We start from the raw sequence: 23,205 nt of genomic DNA on the forward strand, positions 1-23,205 counted from the left end.
CCATGGATTGTTCTAAGGCTAGATGTGTTACCCCTGAAAGCAAGGCTGTAGTAAACACGATGCTTTCAGGCACACTGTCTTCAGGCACTAGTGTCTTTCTCCTCAGAGTGTTCTCAAGGTGGATGTGTTTCAACTGAAAGCAATCCTATAGTAACTGTACTGTGTTCAGAGAGTGTAGCCAGCCACAAATATCTTTTCTGAGTCTTCTGAGACTAGATGTATTTACCCAGAAAGCATGCCTGTAGTCAAAATAATGTTTTCAAAGACAGTGTCCTCCCCAAAATTATCTTCTCCATTGAGTGTTCTAAGGCTAGATGTATTTCCCCAGAAAGCAAGGCTGCAGTAAACATGATGCTTTCAGGGACAGTGTCTCCTGGCACAAGGGGCTTCTCTACTAAGGGTTCTAAGGCTATTACATTATTACATTATATTATTTACAGGGACAATGTATCCAGCCACAAGTTTCTTCTCCCCCTAGAGTTCCAAGGCTAGATGTATTTGTCCAGAAAGGAAGCTGGAACTAAAAAAAAAGGTTTTCAGAGACACTGTCTGCAACCACAATAATCTTCTCCACTGAATGTTCAGATTCTAGATGTGTTTTGCCAGAACGCAAGACTGTAAAAACCATAAAGTTGGCAGGGACAGTGTCTCAAATCACAAGTATCTTCTCCTCTGAGTGTTATGAGACTACCTAAGTTTGCCCAGAAAGCATGCCAGTAGTAACCATAAAGTTTCAGCAGACCGTGTCCTCCACAAAACTATCTCCTCCATTGAGTGTTCTAAGGTTAGATGTGTTACCCCAGAAAGCAAGGCTGTAGTAAAAATAATGCTTTCAGGGACAGTGTCTCTAGGCACAAGTGTCTTCTCCTCAGAATGTTCTCAGGGTAGATGTATTTCCACAGAAAGCAAGCCTATAGCAACTTTAATGTGTTCACAGACAGTGTAGCCAGCCACAACTATCTTCTCATAGTGTTCTGACACTAGATGTGTTACCTCAGAAACAAGGCTGTAGTAAACATGATGCTTTCAGGGACAGTGTCTCCAGGCACAATGGTCTTCTCTACTAAGTGTTCTAACGCTAATATATTATTACATTGTATTATTTACAGTGACAATGTATCCAGCCACAAGTTTCTTCTCCCACTAGAGTTCCAAGGCTAGATGTATTTCTCCAGAAAGGAAGCTGGAACTAAAGAAAAGGTTTTCAGAGACACTGTCTGCAGCCACAATTATCTTCTCCACTGAATGTTCAGATTCTAGATGTGTTTTGCTAGAAAGGAAGACTGTAGTAACCATAAAGTTGTAATGGACAATGTCTCAAGTCACAAGTATCTTCTCCTCTGAGTTTTCTAAGAATAGATATGTTTGCCCAGAAAGCATGCCTCTGATAACTATAATATTTTAACAGACAGTGTCCTCACCAAAACTATCTTCTCCATTGACCATTCTAAGGCTAGATGTGTTACCCCAGAAAGCAAGGATGTAGTAAACGTGATGCTTTCAGGGACAGTGTCTCCATCCACAAGGATCTTCTCAGCTGAGTGTTCTGAAACTTGATATGTCTCCATAGAGGGCAAGCCTGTAGTACAAAGAATGTTCTCAGAGACATTATCCTAGTCATAAATGTATTCACCACTGAGTATTATAGAGTAGTACTTTCTTTTCTTCCTTGAAACAAAAAATACAATTTTTCACCTCGGATAGGTCTCAGGGATAGGGAGAAGGAGGGGGAGACATACATGAGATACTATTATGTAATATATAGAAACAATATTTAAAAAAAAGAATTCAAGAATCTCAGTTAATGAAGGTGGGGGAGGAGGAAAGAACAGGGTTTTGGACACACAGACAGATTATTTTCACTGCCTGATCCAGGGCTTAGCTTGGGACCTATGGCAGTGGGGAAGAGTCCTTTGTCCTCCTCTGCCCACTCATCCATGTGCCCACATGTGTCTTCTTTTCATCCATTCTTGGTTACTGTGTGTCTGTCACCAGCTTCCCCCATCCCACCTATTCTCTGTTGTCCATGTCAGTGTCCAGCCCCTCTGTGTCTTCTTCTTGGTTCTGGTCAGGCCCCCATGTGGCTGGCCCCAGGCCCCACATGTTCCTCCTGTTGTTCTTGATTTTCTGTCCCTGGCCACTGTGTCCTTGAACCAGGTGCTGGCCCCCTTCTTCCATGGGCACATGAACCCCTTCCTGCTTCCCTCTATCCTTTCTCTAGATCAGTGGGCAAGTTTGCATTCAATACAAAATATATACGATGAATGGAAAGCAGTTCTGCAATAATTTGATAGGAGATCAACACCTTATACCACATATCAAATTAAACTACAAACCTATACAGTAATTAAATTTAAAAGGAAACATCACTAGCAAATTAGAGGAATAAGGATGAAATTATTTTCACATCTATGGATCAAGGAAGAGGTCATGACAGAACAAGCCACGGCAAGGAACACAGAAAATAAAATCAATAATTCTGCCTCCATAAAATTGAAATGTCTTTGCACAAACAAATCTAATGTAGTTAAATTTGAAGGGTAACAGCAAAATAAGGAAAAATATCTTTGTAGTATGGTGCATATGCAAGATGTATAAGGAATTGATTCCAATATGAATCATTAAGAGTCATTCCCTGAAAGGTAAAAGGATATGAACAGGAAGTTTTCAAAGTAAGAAATCCAAGCTATCAATGACCATATGACAAAATTTTCCTAATCCCTAATGATTAGAGAACTTCAAATTAAAACAACTCTGTTTTTTCGGTCTGTAAATCATAGAGATCTACAGATTCACAGACAATCCACCGCCTTTCTGTTTAACAACTATGTATAAGGAAATGCCCCTTTCATCAGGTGTTGGTTGAAACCAGAACAAAAATAAATATACCATTAAATTAAATGTTACCAAACGAAAAAGATGATGTAGAGAAAAGCAAGAGAAGAGTTCACAAACTGTCTCTGCTTTCCCCAACCCCAAGGCTATGTCAGCTCAAAGCAAACCTGTTACTGTTAACTGTCTAATAACTTCCCAGAACTCTGTTTCATTCCAACACTGAAATTGAACTAAGAGATTGTTGGCACTCAACCCTCCTTAAACAGCATGGCACAAGAGAGATATCTGCTCAGAGACTTCCCGATTGACTGACACTGTCCAAAGGAAAGCTCCTCCTGACTGTAGGGCCTTCAGGGCCAAAATTTTACTGTATGTCAGAGTCAGGAAGATAAATCACAACTATATACATGAAAAAGTTGGGAGAAATGGGAATGCCATTCTTAGACTCAAAAAATTTTGAGGAAGTGCATAGTCGACAATCAACAAAATCCGAGTTAGGCAGTTTCTTGTTTATTAGATTTTAAGTCAATTCATTTTAAAACAAACATCATTTGTGGAGCAGCTAAAGAAGAGTCAGCACAATGCTAGGCTTTTTGGAGGAGTGGTGGAGGATATAAAAGAAGGGTGGAGATGAGGGGAAACAACACCCCCAGAGAAGTCCCAAAACCAGATGGGCTGGCTCTGCTCTTCTGCTTCCTATTTCCCTTCATTCCTTTAAAATCATGAAAAGTTCCACCAAATTAGATATTTCTTTGTGATAATAACATTTGCAAATAATAACATGCAAATATAGATTTGTGTGGTTCAGAAAGAGGAAGCGGAGATTGGCAATGGGGATATGTAATGCAATGCTTAGTACAGCATCCTTGGGTTTTCTTTTCTTTTCTAGATGTGATATATGCATTTTTAAATTGCTATTTCATTTTCTGTCTTTGAAAAGACTAGGCAGTTCTCTTGTATAGTATAAAATGAAGATAAATATACTTCCTTCCTAGGGTTGTTGTGAGAATCAAATGAGATAACAGTTATAAAGAGTATAATGACTGGGAAATAGTAGGAGCTCAATGAATGCTTGTTCCCTCCTTGCCCCTCCTCCATCTTCATCTAGCCACTCCCCTCAACAACTCATCCTCACACAGAATCCATGATGGGATTTCTTTTTTTTTTTATTAATTTATTTTGAGTTATCAACAATCACTTCAATAAGCTTTTGAGTTTTAAATTTTCCTCCCCCTTCCTCCCTGCCTCCCTCCCCAAGATGGCACATAATCTGATATAGGCTATACATATACATTCCAATTAAATATATTTTCACAATAGTGATGTTATAAGGGAAGAATTAGAACCAATAGGAGGAACCACCAGAAAGAGAAAACAAAACAAAACAGAAGAAAAAAATAGCAAATATTATGCTTCGATCTGCATTCAAACTCCATAGTTCTTTCTCTGGATGTGGATAGCATTTTCCATCATGAGACTTTTGGAGATGTCTTAGATCCTTGTATTTCTGAGAAGGGAAGTCTATCAACAGTTAGTCATCGTACAACATGGCTGTTACTGTGTACAATGTTCTCCTGGTTCATGATGGAATTTCTAAATCACAACTCTAACTACATCATTCCACTGATCAATAAGCTTCAGTGGCAACTAGTGTCTCTAAAATAAAATGCCAACTCTTCTATTTGTCTTTTAAAGCCCTTCATGATTTGATCCAGCCTCCATTGCCAGGCTGATTACCCATGTCTGCTTCATTCATCTTGACGACTTCCAGATTTGTTCCATAGTCTCACATGGCCCATGTTAAAGTAGGCCCACATCCTCTAGGCATAACATTTTTATTTTAAGTTAAAGAAGCATTCATTTGTTCAAACAGAAACGATGTTCCTTCCTGACATTATCAGAAGATTGGGACCTGGAAAGAATGCAGGAGATTATTTAATGAAAACGGCTCCTTTTACAATGGAGGAAAAGAAGACACAGAGAGACAGAAGGACCATGCCCAGATCACACAGATTGGATGGGGCAGGCTGGTTGGAATTCAGGTCCTTTGGTCCCAATAGAATGCTACATCCTATTTTGTAGGGACCCAGAAATGGAGAGTTCCAGAGCATACACCTATGTGTGGAAAAGTATGGAAAAGAAATTTTGTCTTAGCTCAAAAGCTGCTAGAGGGTAAATTCTCTTCCTGCTCTTTAGGCTAAAAACATTAATTGGAAAATGATCTTGAATACTAAAATTTTACAAATTCAAGCTTAATTGGATCCCAAACCAAAGTTTATAGATTATGTTCACTCTAAATCTGGGGAGTTATCTGACATCAGGGCAATGTGTTTAAAACTGCAAAATAAATATTTAGTTTTTTAAAACACTTTGATCAAGGTTTTCTCTCCTCACCTTAAAAATACAATCACTTTAGAACTTCAGAAATTTATGTTTAAAATGGACGTTACTATTTTAAAATTTGTTTCTATAAGTAATGTTGGTAAAATAAAATTGTGAGAGAAATACAACTTTCTTGATTTATGAATTATTAAGTGTTAACTCTCCAGATTCTGAAAAGTGAAGAGTAACAGAAAAGAAAAGAAAGTATGATTTTCAATTTGGAAAAATGTTTTGTAGGCAACATGACAGATCTCTGTTGTTAATTCAATATTCAAGCCTTTTATAAGCCATTAATGTGCTTGCGGGAATCCAGAATCACACTCCTGGGCTTCAGTGGTCTTCCTAAAAGTACTTTGTAATTACAGAAAAAAACCCTTAATGGATTTTTTAAAAGAGATTTTTCCTACAAACTTCTTCTGGGACTAGGAATAGGCAGGCTTCTATTCCCTATTGGGAGAATGAGAGAGGTTTGGTGTTCTTTGATCTAGTAGATAACACCTAAATTGCAACTAATCAAGCAACAAGTTATAATTATAGGTAAATTAATGCAGAGAATCACCCATGTTGAAATTAACTCTATAGCTTGGGAAGGCTTAACAACAGGATGTACAGTCTGAGATATGGTTGAAATGTAAATGAAAGTTGGGTAATCTGCCTAATGGGTTTGAAAGATTTGGAAGGAGAAATAAAGGCTGGAGGCAAAATACTTAAGGTAGATTAAAAAAAAGGCTTGGGAACAAAAACATAGGCAGTAGTGAGGCCACACTCTCCAAGCTCCTCTTCTCCCTGGACAGTTACTCCGGATGCCAGTGCTAAAGTATAAAGCAAAAGTTAGAGGAGTAAAAAAAACAATCAGTCTCTATGATTGGGAAGTACAGATTAGAGGAATAAGACAAAGAATTTTTGGTCCCACTGAAATAGAAAAGATTTAAGAATTTTTTTAAAGCAATGCCCCTTTGAAAGTTGCTACCTGACTCCTTTCCCCAATCAATATAACATCACAAAACAAGTAGAAATTTAACAAATACCTATTAACTGATTGATAAAGGGTTATCTTTTTGCTCTGGTTTAAATAGTTTTGCTAAAGGATTAGTAATTTAGAAAATTTAAAGGAAATCATTTAGATCATTGGGTAATTGAAAGAAATAAAAAAAAAACAGTACTGGGAAGTTGGGAGCACATGAATTTTTGAACATGAGCTAATTAAGAACAATGGCCCCTTGTAAAAAAAATGTGCTTTAAGTACTGCCAAAAGTAAGTTATAAATGAATTAACTGGTTGAGTTGAAAATTTTGTTGTAGTAAATTAGAAGAATTTAATTAGTCTCGGTATGTATAAATGGATAATAAATATTTACAGCTATCTCCCACGGCTGTTCGAGAAACACAGATTTGTAAAGGGTTTAACACAGTGCCTGGCTTGTGTAGAAGATGAGCACTATAATATTCAGACCTTACAGGTATACAATTAAACAAAATGCTATTGCATTTACAGGTACTATTTCTAATAGGCATGGAAAGTTGACAAAATTGAGAAATTATAGAGTAAGCATTTTAAAGTATTACTAAAAACAGATTTAAGGAACTTTCAAGACATAGAAGAAACCAGGCACATGGTAGGCACTGCATAAACTACTATGATTAGCATGAATCTACCAAGTGTTATAAGATAAATGACTTTCTATGAATTGAAAAGGTTGAAAGGTATTTAACTCAATTATTATCACCTGATTGGTGATATTTTTAGCACAAGAAGGCTAAGAGAACCTGTGTGTGATTAAGGAAGAAAAATGTGGTTCAGATTTGCTCCTATAATAAGACACACTCCTAGAGAAAGAAGTAAAGGTAGCTTTAATTAAGATTATAATATAGGTATAGAAAAGCTAGATTTACAGCAACATACAATTAGCAATACGACTATGGGCAGGCTAAGAATACAAAGGATATGATTAATATAAGAAAACATCACCAATTCGGGGAAGCACCAACACCTGAAGTCCAAGCTGGGGATTCTCAGGGTACAGCTTTCAGGGCCCCGACTGGGAAAAGTCCCAGGCAGAGCATCCTCTCCATGGGTGAGAATCCAAAGATGGCTTTCCCAATTAGGATTTAAATAGGGCCTCTAACAAAGAAGACCCCAATTTCCGCTTCCAGGAGCAAAGATAGCGGAGTAAAAAGGTAGTCGCTCTCACTCTCCCCTATGAACCTTTGAAAGGCCAGAAAATATCACCCAGGAAAAACCCTGGAACAACTGAGCCAGAAGAAAGATGGAGAGCTGCAGTAAAGTAGCCCAGGTGGCTTGAGGGATTAATGGGAAAGGCCTCTCCTGCCCTGGGGGAAGGGGAGCAGTACAGAACATGAGGCACCCCAGTCAGCTACCAGAAAGCCCCACTTTAGCACACCAGGAGGCTATCCTGGTGCCTCGGCATTCTACAGCAAACAGGTCTCCCAGTGCCTCAGCAAAAATAAGGGAAGCAGCACTACAAAGGGCCCCAGGCAGATAAACACCCTGCAACATTGATCTGAAAGGAGTTGAAGCAAGCAACCTAGAGTTGCCTGAAAGTTTCAGGCTTGCTAATTTCAGTCCAACACCAGGTAAGGTGCCTGAACCCTACAACCTCCAATTGCCAACATAAGAGGCCCCAGTACACAAAGCCAGTGACCAAGACCTAGGCTCCCAACACAAGAAGCTTGGGTCACTGCCCTCTGTTCCCCAGCAGGAGAGCTCAATCTCTTTAAAGGCCAGGGAATAAAGAAACACCATGAGTAAAAAGAAACGTACCATAGATTCTTATCATGAGAAGAGTGAAGATCAAGGCAGAAATTCTGAAGAGGACAACATTGTCAACAAACCCACATCTGCAACTTTAAAAGGGAATATGAACTGGTCTGAAGTTCAAAAAGCCTTCTTAGAAAAGCTCAAGAAGGATTTTAAAAGTCAAATGAGAGAGGTAGAAGAGTCCTTAAAAAATACAATTGGCCAACTGAAAAAAAGCACACTGAAGAAAACAAGTCCCTAAAAAATACAATTGGCCAACTGGGGAAAAAGTACACTGAAGAAAACAAATCCCTTAAAAATACAATTGGTCAATTGGGGAAGGAGGTACAAAATCTAATAGAATAAAACAATTTGTTAAAAATTAGAATCAGGCAAATGGAAGCTAATGATTCTATGAGAGAGCAAGAATCAGTCAAACAGAAACAAAAAAATAAAAAAAAGATGAAAACGTAAAATACCTCATTGGTAAAACAACTCACCTGGAAAATCGATACAGGAGAAACAATTTGAAAATTATTGGTCTACCTGGAAATCATGATGAAAAAAAGAGCCTGGACAGTATCTTTCAGGAAATCATAAAGGAAAACTGCCCTGAAGTCCTAGGTAAAATAGCCACAGAAAGAATCCACAACTCACCTCCTAAAAGAGATCCCAAACTGAAAATGCCAGGGAATATAATAGCCAAATTCCAAAATTACCAGGTCAAAGAGAAAATACTGCAAGAAGCCAGAAAGAAACAATTTAAATATCAAGGAACCACTGTCAGGATTACACAGGACCTTGCGGCTTCTACTTTAAAAGACTGTAGGGGGGGGAACATGATATTCCATAAGGCAAAGGAGCTTGGACTGCAGCCAAGAATCAACTACCCAGCAAAAATGAGCATGATCTTTCAGGGGAGGAGATGGATATTCAATGAAATAGGGGACTTCCAAACCTTCCTGATAAAAAGACCAGAGCTCAACAAAAAAGTTGATCTTCGAGTACAAAACTCAAGAGAGTAAAGGTAAATGGGACAGAAAGATACAATATGTTGTTAATAAGGGCAAACTGGGCTCAGATTCTTAAAATCTAGCCACGGCTTATATTCTTATAATCAAGTCACTGCTTACCCATGTTTAGACTCCTTAAGAGTCTGTCCAATATGATGGATTTTCTAATAAACCTTGTCTTTGGCTAAAAGGAGGCTTGGGTCAAATTCTTTTGGGTAGGACCCGCGTATTGTGATTTTGGGGCCCCAGGATCCCTGAACCTCTAAACCACATCATTTTGGTGGCCTGTACTGGGAAACTGCCTAACCCCAAGTTCTTCTCCAGCCAAGACTGGAAGGTATGTAAGCCTCTCCGCCCCCTTTCTTGCTCTGCACTTAGGGTCACTCTCCAAGCATCAAGGCTTGGCGGTGCTTTTAGGGCAGACAGTTATGAGGGTATCTCATACTCCGCCTGATGCTTTCAGACTCTCGGTTCACTGTGTCGGTTCAAGGCCATGGACTTGGGAACGCCTTCCTCAGCATAGAGGACAAGGACGGATCCCCTATCCTGAAGTGTATGAATTCCCTCATCACTAGGGAATTGGGGAAAACTGCAGTTGCTTTTTGGTTCCCTGAGGCTTACATACTCCCTTCCCTCTTCACTTCTGAATCCTCCTTCTTGGAGGTTACAGGGAAAGTTAGAACAGCTAAAAAAAATCTTGGCAGATTCTGGAGGTTTTGTGATTGATCATTAAGGATTTTAGAACTCCTCCTTACAACCCTAGTCACTCCTTTCTCCCACTCCCTTCCCTTGAGTCAAGAGCCTTTGCCTGGAAACATCACCCAGGTTCAGCATATCCTGCTCAAGGTAAAGAAGCTGGCCTCTGAACTTGGGTAAGCATGCTCTTTTAAATTTGTAGTTTTAACTGTTAACAATAAGATGTTGATTCTCTGTGTAAAGTAATTTGGAAGTGCACTTAACAAAACTGAAGTCACCTGATTGGTAATGGGTTTGTTTCAAGTTTCAAATTGGTGAACTTTCTGTACCAGTTATGTCAAACAACTTTTCATAATTTGGTTACTGCTAAAATAATTTAGTTATTGCTGGTTATTGTTTTAATGTGTAAACTAGCCAAAAAGCTTGTTTGTGTTATATATGGCTTGCTGAGAATTTGCAAGTGTATAGAAATCTCTAACGATTGGCTTTTTACATTAAGATAAATTTAAGTTTGAGATGTAAATCCTGAAAAGGCTTTTCTTAAGCTGTGATTAGTAAAACTTGCTGTTTGAGGTAAAAGCTCATAGGATTTTATTTTGAGTTGTCTGATGGGTCATAATTCATCGATAATCAATAATCCACCATCTGAGAGAAATGTCACAAGCTACTCAGAGAACGTGATACTGGTGGGAAGTCAGCATTGGGAAAAGCTGAGAGGACAATTTTAGCCTCAGTCTAAGATGGGATCCTGCTGGCTCAGTTTCCCCATTATGTTCCTTTGAAAGGGAATGTTACCCACCTGGCTATTTCTGAGTCTGGCTATAAGGTGGATTTGATACTGCATGGTTGGAAAATAGAATTATCTGAATCCAAATAGAGTTAAGGATGTTTTATTCTCTCATTTCAGCGCTAAATCTAGTTCCTGTTTTATATCTGGGCCCTGCAGTCTTTTCTGTCAGATTTGTGTCTTCCAGACTACGGGACATTCACCTATAGTTGGTAACAGCGAGTACCAGCCAATGTCCCCCCATGGCTCCCTGGATGCAACCTGTGCTCTGTTCCAGTCAACCTCCTCTTTGGGAACCCCTCAAGGCAGGGACAGCTCTATGCCCCTTGCCAGCAGGAAGCAGTTTCAGAAGGCGAGACCTTCGTCCCTTACTCCAAAAGAATTTGGGTCCCATTTGTTTGAGGGGGGAATGATGGGGTTGGGATCTGGGCCCCAGAAAGGAAAAACCCCGGACTTTCCCACATGGCCAAATCTCTGGCATTCCCCTGAGGCTATAATCCCATCAACTGGCCTTTCATTGTGGACCTCCCTATGGCCCCAGGTCATTTTTCTATTCTCCCTTGGCCACGTGGTCCAGGTCCTGGGAATTCTATTACTTCACAGACTACTTGGCCACTCCTAGATTTCTCCCAGAGTCTTTCTGTATATAAGGTCCATCTTGTCTCCATTAAGATGCTGAGATTCCTAAAATCTAGCCATTATTCTGACTCTTAGAATCTAGCCACAGCTTAGATTCTTAAAATCTAGCGACTGCTGGGATTCTTAGAATCTAGCCACTGCTCAGATTTTCACAATCGAGCCAATGGCCCATAGATGCTCAGATTCCTTAAGAGTCCTGCTAATATGGAGAATCTTCAATAAATCTTGTTTTTTGGCTGCAAAAAAAAAAATAAGGGCAAACTGTTTACATCCCTACAAGGGAAGATGATGCTTGCAACTCTTCAAAACTGTACTGTTATTACACCATGTTAAAGGAGTATACATAAAGGGGGTGGATATAAGTTGACTTTGATGTAAATATAAAAAAAAAATCTAATCAAGTGGGTTAAATGGATCCAAGTAAGTGGATTAGTCTGATCTAAGAAAATGTACTGAGAAAGGAGGAAGAAGACAAGGGGAAATTACATTATAGGAAAGACACAAAAACCAATTACAGCAGGGGGAAAGAAGGGAGGGGGATGAGCATTGCTTGAACCTTACTCTCATCATATTTGGCTCAAGAAGGGAATAACATAATCAGTTAGGTACAGAAATCTAACTTGCCCTATAGGCAGTAGGAGGCAAAAGGGGAAAGAAAAGGGAGGGGGGATAGCAGGGAGGGAAGAAGAAGTAAGGGTAAAGGGGAAGAAAAGGGAAAGGGCTAGTAGAAGGGAGGAGGGAGTGAAGGAGGCGGTAGTCAAAAGCAAAACACTAGTGAGGGAGGGAAAGGAGAAAGAAAAGCATAAACGGGGGAAGGGGGAAGGATGGAGAAAAAGACACAGATAGTAATCAAAACTGGGAATATGAATGGGATGAACTCTCCCATAAAATGGACGCTGATAGCGGAATGGATTAAAAAGCACAATTCTACAATATGTTGTTTACAGGAAACACATTTGAAAAAGAGTAACACACAGGGTAAAGGCAAAAGGCTGGAGCAGAATATATTATGCTTCAGCTGAAGTAAAAAAAAAAAAGCAGGGGTAGCAATCCTGATCTCAGACAAAGCAAAAGCAAAAAAATAAATAAATAAACTCAAAGACCCCAGCTTCTGGGATAAGAACCCACTCTTTGAAAAAAAACTGCTGGGAAAACTGGAAAAAAGCATGGCAGAAACTAGGCATAGACCAAAATCTCACACCATATACCAAAATAAAGTCAAAATGGTTTCATGATTCAGATATAAAGGCTGGTACTACAAGCAAACTGGGAGAGCAAGGAATAGTTTACCTATCAGATCTATGGAGAACAGAAGAATTCATGACCAAACAGGAGATAGAGAACATTACGAAAAGCAAAATGGATAACTTTGATTACATTAAATTGAAAAGTTTTTGCACAAACAAGCCAATGCAACTAAGATTACAAGGAAGGAGAAAATTAGGAAAGAATTTTTACAACCAGTCTCTCTGATAAGGGCCTCATTTCTAAAATATATAGAGAATTAAGTCAAATCTATAAGAATACAAGTCATTCCCCAATTGATAAATGGTCAAAGGATATGAACAGGCAGTTCTCAGATGAAGAAATTAAAGCCATCTATAGTCATATGAGAAAATGCTCTAAATCACTATTGATTAGAGAAATGCAAATCAAAACAACTCTGAAGTACCACATCACACCTATCAGATTAGCCAACATGACAAAACAGGAAAATGATAAATGTTGGAGAAGATGTGGGAAAATGAGAACACTAATGGTGGAGTTGTGAAGTGATCCAAGCATTTTGGAGAGCAATTTGGAACTATGTCCAAAGGGCTATCAAAATGTGCATACCCTCTGACCCAACAATAGCACTTCTAGGACTATGTCTCAAAGAGATCATACAAATGGGAAAAGGACCCACATGTACAAAAATATTCATAGCAGCTCTTTTTGTGGTGGCAAAGAATTGGAAATTGACAGGATGCCCATCAATTGGGGAATGGCTGAGCAAGTTGTGCTATATGAATGTAATGGAATACTACTGTGCTAAAAAACTGATCAACAGGCTGACTTCAAAAAAACCTGGAAAGACTTGTATGGTCTGATGCTGAGTGAAGTGAGCAGAACCAAGAGAACATTGTACACAATAACAGCCATGTTGTGTGATGACTAATATTGATAGACTTAACCCTTCCCGGCAATACAAGGATCTAAGACATCTCCAAAGGCCTCGTGATGGAAAATGCTATCCACATCCAAAGAAAGAACTATGGAATTTGAATTGCTATTTCTTTTCTCTTCTGTTGAGTTTTGCTTCCTCTTTCTGGGGGTTCCTCCTATTGGTTCTAATTTTTACTTACAACATCACTAATGTGAAAACATGTTTAATAGGAATGTATATGTATAGCCTATATCAGATTGTGCGTCATCTTGGGGACAGTGGTGGGGAGGAAGGGGGAGAAAAATTTTAAACTCAAAAGTATATGGAAGTGATTGTTGATAAATCAAAATAAATTAATAAAAAAAAAAACAAAACAAAGAAGACCTCATTCCAGAGGTCGCCATGATTCTAGCAGATGTTTTTACTTGGTCCAGGAACTGGCCAAGTTCTTGGAGCAAGCAAAATATCTTAGAATATTAATTAACTTGATATGTTCTGATGAACTGGCCAGGTTCCCAGAGCACATCTTTTCCTGAGAACTGGCTAAATTCTCAGGTTAACATAGATAACCACACTCTGGCTTATACCTCAATGTTTAGAGTCATACAGGGGACATGGAAGATCTTTCCTTATGAGATTTATCAATCAACCTATTAAAGCAAGTTTCTTCTTCTTTTTCAATCTGAATAGTTACATTATAAATATATCTGGTATATGATTATCAGAGTACCTTTTGTTTAAAAAACTCAAAAATAATAATAATGATAGTAAGTGACTTGTTGTTGGGAGAAAAGCATGGCAAAATCCTCTTAGGAGATCTTTGTCTGTGAGGTTTGTTGGGCTGAGCCCTGCTGACAGGATGTCATGAAACTCTGCAGCACTATTTGAGGAACTAGGATCTCTCTCACCCAAAGCAGAGAAATCAAACTTTTGAATAATAAGTAAGTATCATTTGGGAGGATTTGAAAACTCATGTACTTGTATCTTTTGATGATATTATTTTGAACAAACTATTCACTGTGTATGAACATGTTGTGAAGAGGCAGAAACAGCAGTACAATGTTAAATAGGTCTCTTGGGTCTGAGTGACTGAGAAAGGTAAACCACTCCTCCCTAGAACTTCTACCACCAGGTATACTTTTTTAGTTCATGGGGGAGGGGTAACTGTGGCATACAAGAGATAATAGATTCAACTGACAAGAATGGACTACTCCAGATACCACCCCCATAGCAACTTGCAAAACAACAATTTGTCCTACTTGTATAGTTTTTAATCAGTTTGCATTTCAAGTCACATCCACTGGTGTACATCTGCTAGCTTGGACCCCTCTTTGATCACTTGTAGAAAAAGATTATTATTGTGCTCAAGTCAATCCTTCCCAAAGGTTGAACTATTCCTGAGTTCTAAAGCCACAGCTCCTTCTGACATCATAATTTTAACCAAGGAAATTGTGCCTAGATATGATCCATTTGTCTACATGGACTCTGATGGTGATCTCATTTCATTGTATTTTCGAAATGGCCTAATTCTCCCTTTGGCTTTCTCTACAGACCAAGGGGTAATTATAGTTGTGAATAGATAAATAAAGGAAATTTGTGAATGATAGCTGTGAATAGATTAAATTTTTGAATAGATGAAAAAATTCTAGATGAAATTCAGAGGCTAACATATGAGACAAATAACAATTATCTAGACCTAAGCTGTAATTAGTGAAATTTTGCTGTTTGAGGAAGAGTCTATTGGGACTTTAACTTGCTGCTATTCTAAGTGTCGAATCCAGGTATAAGTGTCTGACCCCTCATAAAGTTGCTGGTTCATCATTCAAAGGAAATGCCATGTGTCCCTGCAGTCTGAGGACTACCATAGGTAGATGTCTATCCCTTGGAAAGTCTGGAGAATAACCTTGTGAAGGTGAAGGTAGGAATCCCCGTCTTGATAGTATTCTGAGTCTGGTAGAATTCCAGGTATCATCAAGGAATCCTAGTAGGTCAATGATCCATGATGTCAGTAACCCTGCGGAGCTGATATAAGTGAAGGTCTCATGGGGAAGCCTGGGAGAATCACTCTTGGCATGGGCTGTAGTAGGATTATCTTGACTCAATTTGTTAGGATGATATTTCCTCTTGAATGAAAAATATCCCACCCTTTAAGCCTGACTCACTACAATTGGCTATCTATGACTCCAGAATGAAACTGACATGAACTTAAGGAAGCATTTTTCCCCTACTGTATAATATCCGTACTTTCTTTCTATGGCAAATTTCTATAATCATGGCAGGTTATCAGTATAAATATAATATTAAATCTTGATTTCTTAAGTTAATACTGGAGCACATCTGAGTTATTATAATACTATGCAGGTATAAGATTTGAGCTATTTAGCCTAAAATTTTAGCTTTTCCTAAAATTAATGTGAGGATAATTGGGTATCAATGGAAAAATTTATGGGACCAAACTGTTGTTCTATTAATTATTAAGCCTAAAACATCTTCAGTTTTGGTTTGAAGAAAATAATGTTAGAATATCTAATGTTACCTAAAAGGGAAAAGCCAATTTAATTTCGGATTATTATTATCACCTGAGTATTGAGCGTGTCTTGAAAGGCAAACATGTTTTATTATAAATAACTTATTCAATCTGCACTGTCATGAAGCTGACAACTTAAAGTATTTAAATATTCCATCCCAGGGCTTTTTGTTACAAATGAAATTATTTTAGCAACTTTTAAATGAATTTAGTTGTGTATCAGAGGTCATCCTCTTATAGACAAGTATGCTGTTAATAGTTCCTAGGAGAATCTCATCCTCCTAAGTGTGGATATAAGTGGAGGGATGAGCAGCTAAAAGAAAATATCCAGAGTAAAAATTTTTCAGTTGGTTTTAACAATTTCTTGTAATAAGATAAGGTAATTATATATACCAATATAAAATTTGGGTACAGAATTTTTTAATTTTTCAGTTATTTGAATTTGTCAACCTAAAAATGTAAATCCTCTGGTCTAGTGATGTTCATTTTAGTGCTATTAAGGTTTGAGCAAGCTCTCATTACCTGACCTGGTTACACACCAAACTGGAATTGTATTAAGTTCTGTTTTGTCAGAGATTTTTAACAGAGAAGGGGATCTCTGAAGCAAATCCACTAGAAGCTACTCTGAAGCCTCACTCGTTTCAGCATGCCTATGAGGAGAGATCTTCAGAGGACCACTGGACTGCATCAGAGTGTTTCAGAGACTTGACAACTGTATGAGATGGGACCATTGAACCTTAAGATATGATGGACTAATTAAATGGACAGGGGGGAATGGGTTACTAAGAAAGATATGGCCCAAAGGGGCCTTCCTCTTAATGGCTTCTGTCAACATTTGGATTAATTTTTCTCCCTTTCCCCCCAACAGTTAACTACCCCCTCTGGTTTTGCATCACTCATAGAGGACTGCTCTCTATACATTTAGATTGTAAGGATCCAAAGAAAGACTGGGGTCTTTCTGTGGATCAAAATGGGGAATGTGAGATATGATTCATTAGAAAACCCTACTCTATTCCAATCAGTATTAGTTTTATATTTTACATAAATCATATAGGGATAATTAGCTAAGATAGGTTCTTGTAGTAGACCTTTATAGTAGGCCTCAAACTTTAATATAACGTCCACTACTTGTTTACTAGTTACAAAGATCATTTGCACAACCACAAGAACGCTGACAAAGATATCTCCAGTCTGTTTTGCTAAAAATCTATGTCCAAACCCAGCATGAGTGGAATGCCTTGATTCTTTTGAAAATCCCCCAACTTATTTTTGTACTGCCAGATCATCCCCTCTTGCCCAACATTAGCAGGAGACCATCTTATGACCACTTGGTCACTAGGGATGACTCTAGCCTTGCCCATCTTAATTTTTGACCCTCAAGATCAAGGTCTACTGACCAATGAGAGTCTGTATTGTACCATGCCTCTTTTGTATACTTGGGTATCAAACCCTATAAAAGTAAGGTCCTGGGGACCAAGGGTATTTCAGATCATGAGGAAGATTTGAGGTCCACTTCATTAGACAGGACCATGGACCATTTAGTAAAGTACCACTAGCTCAGAGCTCTGCCTCAGTTTCTTTCATTGTAGGTTAGACAACTTTACACTCCACAATGCCCTCATCTTGCCATCTGACCTAGAGAGGTATCACAGAATAGGACTGATATGGGAGACATCTGTATACTTCTCCACCACTTAAGTACAACCTGTGTGAACTTATCTCTAATGAATTGGGGGATTAGAGTACATTGCTGTTTCCAGAGCCTCAGTCTTCTCGACTATAAAATGGGATGATTATTGCATCACCACCTGCTAAGGTGGCTTGTGAGGAAAGTGTTTGCGAATCTTACAGCTCTATAAAAAACATTCTATAAAAAAAAAGTTCCCATTTTAAGGCTTGAAAATCATGTTTTCTGTATAATGGTGAGGGTGGACTGAGTTCAACAAACAATCACTTATTGGGGATACTTTTAACAAGTCAATGGAACAGAGGTGTGACCCAGCAGCGAAGGAGGCCAGGAAATCTCTGGCATGTTATCTCCTGTGATAGGAAGTCAACTCAGATTAGGTGAGGGATTTACCCCTGTCCTGTGGGCTACATGTATAAAAGCAGCAGCCTAGTCTGGCCAAGATCAGGGAAGGTGAGCATCTAAGAGAGAAGAATCTTGTGAAAATTTTCAGGGGAACCAAGGATTTGTGGACCTTTCATTAACATCCTGGATCTGTGCATGGTGGCCAGCTCTTAGTTTCTATATCAGAAGTCAAAGGAAGATGGAATACAAGTAGAAAAGGCAGATTCAAGGCTGAACAAGGAGTCCAAAAGAAAAGCTACACCACAAATAAGGGGGACATCCTAGAACTCCAGCAAAGGGATATCTGAGAGCTGGGAGTTACTCCTTTTCCACAGGTGCTTCCTATGCTGGAATCCACTTTCCCCTGGACCCTCTACATCCTGGATAGAGACTATCTCAATGACTTTTGGGAGAGGGATAGGGAAAAATTCTTTTGTTCCAAATCCATTCCTGTAGTAAAAACCCACAATTAAGACATGTAGACTAACCGACATCAACTGATTATCATTAAGGTGGTCCACTGTTGGGGGCTTATGAGCTATGACAAGCTGCCTCAACCCTTCAGCTCTACCTCTAAAAGCCAGAGCAGAGACAGAGCAGTTGTTCTCTGAGAACATGGCATGCCAGTGAGATTGGAGAAAAGAAGAGTAGCTCTACATTCTGTGCTAGGCATGCATGACCTCAATTTATTCTCACTTCCCCTCCCCCCTGGGAAGTATTATTATCCCTATTTTACAGATGAGAAACCTGAGACTCAGAAAGTTTACATGGCCACACAGCTAGTATCAGAGGTAGGGTTTCAAAACATGTTCCTTCAGCCTCCAAGTCTGTCATTCTGACCATTAAATCACAATGATAATTTCCTTTTCCTTTTTTTTTATTAAGTAAAACAAAACAAATGGTTTTTATATCACTCATTTGCTGATATCAATCCTACCCAATAGAAATGTCCAGAGAACAAAGAAAATGAGTTTGAGACAATGTCCCTTCCACTCTGGGAGCACAGCCCATCTTCTATTTTTTTTTCCCCTAGAAAAAAGGATTTAATCCAGTGTTTATTCCAGACTCATGTTAGTTCTCCTCAATCAGTATACATGTCATAAGAGCAGCCTATTAAATAATTTGCTGACTGATGATTTCTTAATAATGGATTATAGCATTACTCTAACACTACTCTCTTCTAGATGAAGTTCTCAAACTCAAATAGCAATCATCAGTACTGATTTAAAAAAAATTATAACTTTAAAAAAAGGACACTATCAAGGTATCTCATAATTTAAATACTTTTCCATTTATAAAAATGCTTTGGAACTTGAGGCTTGAATCTGTTTCTTTACCAGGTTGTCCCTCCCTCTCATCTCACACAGATTAGTATAGGGTTGCTGCAAGAATGCCAGACTGCTGACATTGATTTTTCCTTCAATATTAAAAAAATATCTAAGACTGCATTAAAGAAAAAAATCGTGTTAAAATGCCATGATATGGCATTTTTCAAAGTAATTTTTTTTTTGGCTAGGCAATGAGGTTAAGTGACTTACCCAGGGTCACACAGCTAGTAAGTGTCAAGTATCTAAGGCCAGATTTGAACTCAGATCCTCCTGATTCCAGGGCTGGTGCTCCATCCACTGCAGCACTTAGCTGCCCAAAATCCTGTTTGGCTTTTTTTTTTTTGCTTTTTGGTGAGGTGATCAGGGTTAAGTGACTTGCCCAGGGTCACACAGCTAATAAGTGTTAAGTATCTGAGGTCAGATTTGAACTCTGGCCCTCCTGATTCCAAGGCTGGAGCTCTATCCACTGTGCCACCTAGCTGCCTCAAAGTAATTTTTAAAAAGAAATGAAAACTAGGTGAATAAATTCCAGGCTTACTAAGAGTATCCCTTTGAGGTACCACTCTAAAAGGGACTACTGAATAAATTGCCACCTTATTTAAACCCCTGCATCAAAAATTGATAACCTCTCAAAAATCCACACTAAAAGTAGCTTTGTTAGAAATCTAAGTATAATATATTTTAAAAAGTGCTTTCCAAGATAAGATACAACAAACAAAAACAAGTTAATCCTAGCCTTTATGAACACTGTATGCACATAAATATTTCTGTTATAATACACATTCAAGATTAATCCTGAAAGTCTTCCATTCCTATTATGCATAGCACAGCCATGCTAATTTCAGTACAGACACCATAATCCCACATCTACAAAACAAAGTAGAATCAGTGGCAATTTATTGCCTTATACAAATTTAACCAATATGGCAACCATGCCAAAGGAATTTAAACATTTTCAGGACATATGTACAGACTGTACATTTCAGAAACAACCAAACAATAAAAATGCAAGAACAATCAGTGCATCGTGAATTAAACTCAACAAATGGATGGAAACATCAACGCAATAAATGGGATTACAAAGGCATTTCCCTACACAAAATGGGAAATGAAAATATGCAGCCTATATATTGGGAGGTTGAAGAGTGTGTAACTATTGTACAATCTCAACTTTAAAGAAGAAAAATAAGCAGGATTTAATCAAATCTTTATAGGATTCAATATGATCCACTTTTACAAAATAAACCAAAAGAGAAAAGAAAAAACAAAAAATTTCACAGTCTCATCTTTGTTATTATGCTGCTTTTCTTGGCTCTCACACTCTGTAATCTGGCTCCTCCAGTGATCTTGTTTGTCATACTGGTCCTTGTATCACTGTGCTCTCATTTGCGAGAAAGTTCTTCGCTTCTGCTACATTTTGGGGATCTTTCTTTGCTGGGACAATGTTCCTGTTTTCTTAAATTTTCAACACTACCAGTTCTTCCTCCACTGCCACTCTTGCTTTGTTTATTTGATTTTTCTTTACTCTCATTTTTATGTTTACGTGCCTTTGCTCTGGCTTCGACTGAGCTTTCTTGTACTACTTCGGCTTCTACTTCAATGTTTTCTTTCCCTGCTTCTACTTCTACTATGTTTTTTTCTCTTTTTTTAGAATATTTTTTGTCATCCCTGTGCTTCTTTTCAGCTTTGTCCTCTTCATGTTTCTCTTCTATCTCACTTCTACTTCTCCACTCTCTTGACCTCTCTTTTTCTCTTTCATTGCCTCTTTCTTTGTCATAATCACAGTCTCTTCTCTGGCTTCTCTCACTTTCTTTTTCACTATCTCTGTCCCTCCTATCTCCCTTTCTGTCACAACTCTGACTCTGACTTCTGTGCCTCTCCCTGCTCCTGCTCTACCTGCACTTTAGCCCACAATCAATGATTTGGGATCTTCACTTTTCTTTTTCCCTCTCCTTGGCCTCACATTCTAGTTGCTGCCATTCCTTCTCTCTTTCTAATTCTCTGTCAGAACTAGAAGAACCATGACCTTCTCAATGATGGCTTCTACTTCTGGATCTTCTTGGGCTCAATAACCTTTTGGTGACCTTGAATGTCTACATTCAGTATGTCAGTCTATTTCTTCAACTCCTTCCTTCTCATCCTTCTTGATTTATCTAGTCTTGTTTTAATTTGTTGATTAATATTTTTTGAACTGGAACAGGAATTCTTGGAAATAAGGTAGAAAAAACCACTCTAATTTGGTAAGAAAAGAATGAAGTATTTCCTCATTGGTCATTACACAGCCTCCGCCAGACCTCACATACAGGTCCTCTTCATCATCAAGGAAGGATTCAAACCAATCCCAGAGATCTATTGGGGGCTATGTATACCTTATATACATAAATCAAAGGGCCCTAATATATGGAGAATCTGTATGTGTTATGAGACCCATAACTTGAGTGAGTTTCAAAGTAAATAACTTGTATAACAGTCAAAAGCTGTAGAAATAATTCCTCCCATTCCAATACCTCACACCCCTTCGCACATCCCTATCTGGCCTGCTCTTTTTCTGCTTCCTTTATCCCATGGCTCAATATGTGTGACCTCTACCTGTAACCTGAGCTGCTCTGAGCCTCACTGCAAGACTGAGCCACTACTTAAAGTAGATCTCATCCACCACCTCATGGTAGGTCTTGAGCTTGTAGAGCTGCACCCTGAAGTAGGGTGACAACAGGATGTTGGTCAGGATTCCCTTGCTTGCCTGAGGTAGTGGGCTTAATGGCACCACCACCATTGCACTGCTGCTGTTGCTGCTGCAGCAGCAGATGCAAGTTGCTACCTGTCAGCGCCGGGCTGTTATTCCAGAGCCAATCTTAAACATAAACTTAAAAGTCAAAAAACAGATTGGAAAAGAGAGCAAGCAAAGAAAAAAGAACCTGACAATAAAAAGTTGTTAGGGAAGTCAGAAAACAACATCAAAGCAGCTAAAAACAAAGCTTCAAAGAAAAATGTAAATTGTAAACAAGCTGACAAGAACTCCTAAAAGAGCTCAGGAAGAACTTTTAAAATCAAACAAGAAGGGCAGCTAGGTGGGGCAGTGGATAGAGCACCGGCCCTGAAGTCAGGAGTTCAAATCTGGCCTCAGACCAAACACTTGATACTTACTAGCTGTGTGACCCTGGGCAAGTCACTCAACCTCAATTGCCTAAAAAAAAAATCAAATAAGAGAGGTACAGGAAAAAATGGCAAAAGAAATTAGAGTGACACAAGAAAATTACCCAAATAGAGTCAACAGCTTAGGAAAAGATGCACAAAAAAATAATTAATAAAATAACACCTTAAAAAAAAGCATCAGCAAAATGGTAAAAGAGGCACAAAAATTCACTGAAGAACTCCTTAAAAAGCAGAATTGACTAAATGGGAAAATAGTACAAAAAATCCATTTTAGAAAATAACTCCTTAAAAAGTAGAATTGGCCAAATGGAAAAGGAGGTACCAAAGTTAATTGAAGAAAATAATTCCTTAAAAAATTTGACTTAGGTAAAGCTAATGGAAACTAATGACTCTATGAAGCATCAGTAATCAATCAAACAAAATTAACAAATGAAAAATATAGAAGAAAATTTGAAATATTTCACTGGAAAAACAAGTGACTTGGAATCTAGAAGAGATCATTTAAGAACTACTGGACTACCTGAAAGTCTTGATCAAAAAAAGCCTGGACAGCATCTTTCAAGACATTATCAAGGAAAACTGTCCTGATATCCTAGAACCAGAGGATAAAATAGAAATTTTTAAAAATTCACTTATCACCTTCTGAAAGCAATCCCAAAATGAAAACTCCCAAGAATATCAGAGACAAATCCCAAAACTCTCAGGTCAAGGAGAAAATACTGCAAGCAGGCAGAAAGAAACAATTTAAATATTGTGGAGCCGCACTGAGGATTACACAGGATTTAGCAGCTTCTCCATTAAAGGATGGGAGGGCTTGGAATATGATATTCATGAAGGCAAAGGAGCTAGGATTACAACCAAGAATCTGTAC

At 38.4% G+C, this 23,205-nt stretch overlaps 1 pseudogene; it reads right to left on the bottom strand.

The window, feature by feature from the left end:
- Positions 1–2,010: 2,010 nt before the first annotated feature.
- LOC114054417 lies at positions 2,011–21,970 on the bottom strand (annotated as a pseudogene).
- Positions 21,971–23,205: the final 1,235 nt, after the last annotated feature.

This window comes from Vombatus ursinus, unplaced genomic scaffold (assembly GCF_900497805.2).
Source record: "Vombatus ursinus unplaced genomic scaffold, bare-nosed wombat genome assembly UNPS02004276.1, whole genome shotgun sequence".
Lineage (NCBI taxonomy): Eukaryota > Metazoa > Chordata > Mammalia > Diprotodontia > Vombatidae > Vombatus > Vombatus ursinus.